Consider the following 7,341-nt stretch of genomic DNA (forward strand, 5'->3'; position numbering starts at 1 on the left):
TGATTTTGCTAGCTCAACTTCGTAAAGCTCTTTTGAGACATTGTTCAACCGCTTAAACATTTTCCCATTGATTGCTTTGTGCGTCTTCTCATCGTTCAAATATTTGGTTTCTGTATGTTTGCTTCTGTCCATAATCTGATAACCGTAAGAGCTATTACCCAATAATTTCATAGTCTCAGCAACAACGCTGGAATCAGGATTTTCATCTCCACCTCTTCTAGCGTCTACCACTGATTGTACAAAGGTGTTGAAACATTTGCGCGGCGTGTACTGTACAAATCTATAAATTCTTGTACATTTCAGACCGAGGCTGATGTAGAAATTTAGTAGGGGAGTAATAATTGTTCCATTTTCCAGATTGAAACTTGAAATTAGCATTCGCTGAGGTTGCTTCAGTAAGTTGTTTTCGACAGCGTAATCTCTCATATAATCCCCAATATCAGCTCGACTAACGTTGAAATTTTTAAAAATAGGCGGGAAATTCGAAAACTTGTACTTCAAACCTGTGGGAACTTCCAAATCACATTGTACGTATCCAAACATCTCCCCATCTCTCATTTTAGCTAGTAAAGACTCTTGCTTCAAAGGTAATTTGAAAGGAAAGTTCTTTCTCACGTGATTTCTGACATTTTCTTCTTCTTTAACACTTTCCCACCATTTACACTCCCAGATTTCAACAATCTTATATCCTTTACTTTTTAAGTAATCTCTTCTCAATTCATCATGTTCTCTTTTTCTAATCCCTCTCTGTGTTTCCTCTTCCGAGAGACTTGCTTTAGCTTCCTGACAAGGACAGAAATGAAAGTAACAACCCATGGCTTCAAACACCGTATTACAATGTATGCAAAATCCGTCTACGCTAAAACAATCAATCTTCTGTTTTCCGGTTGTGTAGTAGCTCTCAATTTTACATTCGGAACGTTGTGATTGAAGATATGACATAACCATGTTCGAGATCTGTTTGTTCGAGCCCTGAATTTTTGAGAATCTGTATCAAATTCCCATCGAGTGTAAAGTCCAGTGGGCATTTCTTGACACATTGAAAAGGGATAAAGTTGGCTAGCGTCAATACCTACGATAGACTTGCAAAGGTTTTCAGAGTTTCGTATGAAGGTCTGATCAACTACTGCTTTTCTAGTAAAAACAATAGATGGACCACCAGTCATATCCTCACGTATTTTGTCATGTAAATCTTTGTCAGCTTCAACAAATGGAAAGAACTTGTGGTTTGTTGACTTGTGAAGACAGATATTAGCCAAGTTCGGAAGTGTACATCCGAGTTTTAACATATCGATACCCTTGTTCTGATAAAACTCCATCATTTTTTGCATTGCCTCCAGTGTTGGAACAACATCCTTGTTGTTGTACCACTTGACAAAATCTCTGAATGTAGCCATTTTTTCTTGCTCCCAGACCACTTTCAGGTAATTGTAATTGTCAATTCCAGATGGAGGAACATTTTTCAACCTCAACTTTTTTAATGACTCTTGTTGAGAAAATCCACTGTTAAGCAATTTAGTGAAATCAGTAAATTCCTTCTCCAGTGGATTATAGTTTCTCAGTTTGCTAAAGAAACAGTCGTAAGGAGGGAGAAAAGTTGCATCGAGCTTTTCGGGAGAGTCAAACCACTCATAGGGGAAGAATCCTTTGGTCTCATTTGTCTTGTATGCTTTAAGGAAAGAATCAAGTGATGTAGCTCCACCGAGAAAGTTGAGGATATCGAGAAATTGTACATCACCAAACTTAAGAGAAACAAAGTGATTTGCTTTTTTAATAACAGTAGGTTGAATGTCGCGCTCATGAATAAGATAGGGTAGGAGATAGGACTTAATGAGATTTAAATCATATTTTCCACTATTGAATCCGAACACAGGTAAAGTGTTCACATAACGCTCAAAGTGCTGCTGTAAGTCCAAAAGCTGGTTTTTCTGCATTTGAAGAAATTGCGTAGACATATCGGCTTCATCATCTTCTTCGGTACGTTCATCTTCACACTCAAATGTTGAAGCGTTTTGATCCTTTCTTTTAATTAAATTTTCGCCAATTGCGTTAACTCGTGCTCTGATTACTGCTTCAATAGAGGAAAACTTTGTCCACATTTCAGTTTTACTTTTGTCTGCTAAGTCTTCAATAGCTTCAACAAAAGATATAATGAGAGCTTTCGGATCTTTATTGCATAGGAAGACAGGTTCATCAATTAAATTGGAGGAAATAGAGACAGAGATTGGTTCATGCTTTCCAATCCAAGTGGTTGTGTTTGTATCTTTTAATTGGTCGGAGGGTACACATATCGATTCAAAGTCAAAAATAGCCAAGTTCTTGAACAATTTTTGATCATCGTTGTAGGAAATTCCAAATCCGTCAAGCTTATCAAATAAGGTCTCGCGCAATGTATACACACTCTTTGGGTAAATATGCTGTACTCTATCTTTACACGTTTTAACATGGCGGTTGAAATTTCCCGCTTTCTGAATGAACGTATCGCAACTGGGACAACGGAATCGTTTAAAGAATGTGTTGATATCATCTACATAGCATATGTGGTTGTTGTAACGTAATAAATTAATATTTTTCTCATACATTTCAATACTTCTCCTCGCAAGTTCACCAACAAAATCTCCATCTACAATGTCAATATCGTAAATAAATATGTTGTGCTTTATCGCATTTTCAACAAACACAAGATGATCGATCGATACCCCTCTGAAATTGATTGCGTCTTGTCCAGATTCGTGGAGGAATGCACTAAACAAATTTTTTGCATTGATCTCAAGCTCCGATGATCCATATAAGTGAACAGCTATAGCTCGGAATAAGCAAAGATAATCTTTGTAAGTCTCACCATAGCCATTCGATACGAGACAATTCACATCTGGTCGTCTGAGTAACTGTTCAGGAAGAACAGCATCGATACATCCCATTGGAATGGATTTTAGGAGAGCGCAAAATATTGTTACATTTGTAGTCAGAGCAAATCGCCATTTTGTATTCTCCCGCTCCTGAGCACACGTCTCCACTAAATCCATCTTTTCAATCCTGTCCTGAAGAGAGACTAAGTCTCCTTTGGAACAGAGTAGATGAGATTTCTCGAAGAAAGTGTTGTTCTCGTGAGCGTAGAAGTATCGATACTCGTCCGTATCCACATTTCTTAATATAAATCCTAGAGCTAAGTTGACTTTGGCGGCACAGTTGAGTTTTTCGAATACTTCTTTCAACTTTTTATTAATTTCATGAGGATCGAGCTTGGACAGCTTGAAGTTGAACACTTGATGTCTTCCATTTTCCATCTCAGTATCGTCAAAAAAGTGCTGGCAAGCACTAAGTTCTTGTTGTAGCTGCTCGTTGTCCTTTTCCAGCTCCTCTGATTCTAGAACTTCTTTAAGCTTTTCACTCGATTTTGTTCCAACTTTTGTTGAAGTTCCATGCTTTCTCCTCTTGTGTTGTTGAAGAGAATAGAAACTCGGAAACTCCTCCAAGCATACAGTACACATAGTGCTTAGCTTTGTATCCTTAGGAGCGTGATGCTTAGCAATGTGGTAATTCATGTCTTCTTTCTTCTTTGTACTGAAATGTGGACATTTGGGACAAAATAGAGTCCCACTATCACAAGACTGCTTGTGTCTTGCCATATTCTTCTTCACCACCATTTTGTTGCACTTTGTGCATTTCACTGGGAGATTTCTATCGAGAGAAGGCATTGTTTTGGTACAAGATGAAACAAATTCGGGTATTGTGACGAGCAACTAATTGTGACAAAAACAAAGTGAGAATGAAGGAAATTATTTTTGTACATTTAGGGAACGCAGCTATGACGCATCACTCCATATATGGAAATTTATCATTTCCATTTTAAGAAGCTTGTTGTCATAACCGAACATTCTAGAACATAATGAATAAACCAATCAGATTCTTCCATTTACAAATACCTTTAATATTTAAGAACATTCTTTTTAAATGTGTGAATTCATTCCTTGGAGTAAACTCAAAAATAGCAAATCATTCTTATATATCTTCTTAATCATTTCTTTTACATTTTATGTAAGTTTTCATATTTCATCCAGCCATAATCCAAAAACAGACTCACAACAAATTCAAACAAATTGTTCCAATCTTAACAAACTCTGTGATTCAAATTTGTGTCTATCCGCAATTGACAGAATTCGGTGCTTGCAAACAAATCTAGTCCTATTGAAAATTGAAATTAGCACATGAATGTGCTTTTACAACAATGTTAAAGATGTCGAAAACAAATATTCATCCATACTTCACGAACAAATATTTACTTTACAACTTAACGTTATTGTCTTGGAACCTCTCAACCAATCAAAATCCCGTGTTAAAGAAATTATACTGAAGATTAACGATTTTATTTTGTGTAATTGTTTCTTAATTTTAATTTTCTTTTACATAAACAGAGTATTGCGTGAAATTTTGCTCATTTGCGAAAAATGTTAATCAAAAATCATTTACAGTTGTTGGAAAAAATATATAAGAGGAAAGAAGGAATTGCCGATGCTTACAAAGTTGACCAGATTGATGTTGATTCCTATTTTTTCTACAATTTCTTGGACATTTGCGTTCAGAATGACAGAATAATCCGATTTAGTAAAGGATTCGAATATGCAACATTTTCCATTAAAAAATTCAAATATGATGATTATATAACGAAACAATCATTTGATTTATCGTCAGAGCTACACATTAACAAGTACGAAATTTTATTTATTTTGAATTCTGTTCCCGAAATTTTAGAACAGTACAGAAATCTAGCACAAGCGAACTGTATTCCAATTCCTGACCCCTTAGCAATCACTTCATCTGTACAAAGCGCGTTGTTTTTTCATTATTATACAGATTACAATTCTGAAGGAGAAAAAATTCGATTTGGAATTCGGCTCCCAAATATATATATATATACAAGTTCTGTTCCAAAAATGGAATACTTTCCGAGATTGATTTAAAATTTAACGAAGTTGAACAAATTTATCAGAGCTTAACATTTTTGGTAAATTATGTCACTTCGTTCCCACTGAGCTATCCTTATTTAGTAAACAAGTAGTCATATCATGTGATACATGTATTATTCAAAAACCATATTTGGTTTCTATTCACGCATTGATGTTCCTGCTTCGTATACGAGCATCATTTTATAACAAATTCTTCCATATTTGGATACATTATATGATTTCCATTTCCTGTTTCGGTTACTAACGTCAGTTTTTCTACAAAATATTTCCTTCTTTGGTTACTTTGTTCTTATTGGACGGAATTCACTATAAATAGGAGCGACAAAGTTAGACTTCATCATTCTCTTTCATTTCCTCAAAATTAATTTCACCTCTATTCCTCATCGTCCTGCTAACTATTCTTCAAAACTTTATACAATTGAGTTCCTACATTCACATTCTTCTTATCTACAGATCTTACTTCAGTTGTAACGTTTATCTGTTTCTAACTTAGATATTCTTTTTGTCCTACTATAAAGTGAAATTTGTTGTTTTCTAACTTACTCTCTACTTGACAGTTTTCAATACGTTCATTTACAAACTGCTTTTGTTTCTAAAAAATCCACTTCTATCAACTCATCTGAACAAAATGGAGTTTACTGTGCAAAACAACAGTCTTCTGTACTCATTTTCCTTCACTGAGGAGACTGCTCGGATAAGTATTAAAGACTTATCAAACGGATTATATGAGTCTGTAATGACTACCCTCACTGTGTGGCATATTATTGAACACCAGCGACAACAGTTCGACACCTATCATCAGGGCCAGGTTCCAATTACGGAGAATCAGCTTGGAACTCAAGCGATGGGACACGAAGTTGCTGTTATTAGTGGGCACCACTATCCCCACGTTGCTGGGACAGAATTTCCACCTACCTACGTCGCTGGTAACATTCAATATACTTTCCCTTGGGAAGAAGGGCAAATTCCCAACTCTTGGTTCTCTAGCCCGGATGTAAATCAAGTTTTGAGTTCAGTGGAGGAGTCAGGGAATTTGCTTCAAACTGTGTCAAGCTTTGATGGGAGCGAGCTAAGTGTTGATACTAGCACTTGGACAGCAAATGAACAGCAGAACTTTGATCCGGCACAGTACTATGGTTCTACTGATATGTCGACTACTCCATCAATGACAACACCTTCCATAGAGGATGGAACGGCGCACAATCCAATTTTGCTGACTGATGAAAATTCAACAACTTCAATCAGCGTTCAACCAACTGATCCTCCAGTAATATTTGAACGTTCTAGACCTTTTGGGAATGAGATTCAAAACTTACCAGAGTATGTTGTGAGAACTCTGTTTGAATAGATTCGAGTTGGTACAATTTTGCAGCTTCATTTGTAATCGATCTTAACGGAAAAGTTGTATGTTGATTTATACATTTTCCTGGTGATGTATTTAAACATTCTTTATATTATAATTTTTCTCATGTGAGCTTTCTTGGAATGAGATTCAAAACTTACCAGAGTATGTTGTGAGAACTCTGTTTGAATAGATTCGAGTTGGTACAATTTTGCAGCTTCATTTGTAATCGATCTTAACGGAAAAGTTGTATGTCGATTTATACATTTTCCTGGTGATGTATTTAAACATTCTTCATAATATAATTTTTCTCATGTGAGCTTTCTTTTCTAAACCAGTTCACAAGGATATAATCAAACAAAATTTTGAATTTTGAAACTTCGTTACAAAACTTGATATTTAACGGAAAAAGCATTATCAAAACTCGACATTTAACAAAAGTGCTTGATCAAAAATTTGATATTTAAGAAAAAAAACTGAGCAGAAATTTGATTTCTAAGAAAAAAACCTGTATGAAAACTCGATTTTTAAGTTGTTATAGAAAAAGAAAACTTGTCATTTTACAAATTAAAAAAATCTCTTCCTTTTTTGCGTTAAATTATACCGTAAACTGGTGAAAATCAGGAAAAAAATTTGCGTTTTATTGTATCCAATTGGAAACTGTTTTTTGATATTTAAACAAAAAGATTGAACGAAAACTCGACATTTAACAAAAATTTCGTTGAGAAAACTCGACTTTTATTAAAATAAATTGTTCCAAAACCCAACAGTTAACAAAAATTTTTATGAGAAAACTCGACTTTTAAAAGAATAATTTGTTACAAAACTTGACATTTAACAGATTAGAGGTATCAATTTAAACATTTAAGAAAAAGATTGTATAAAATGAGAAATTGAATTTTCTTGATTTTTAAACCAAATATAAAACTGATACTATGTAAATAATTTGTAATTGCATCACAATTATTTACATAGTATCAGTTTTATATTTGGTTTAAAAATCAAGAAAATTCAATTTCTCATTTTATACAA

The sequence above is a fragment of the Convolutriloba macropyga genome, chromosome 3 (genome assembly GCF_964194025.1).
Source record: "Convolutriloba macropyga chromosome 3, txConMacr16.3, whole genome shotgun sequence".
NCBI lineage: Eukaryota > Metazoa > Xenacoelomorpha > Acoela > Convolutidae > Convolutriloba > Convolutriloba macropyga.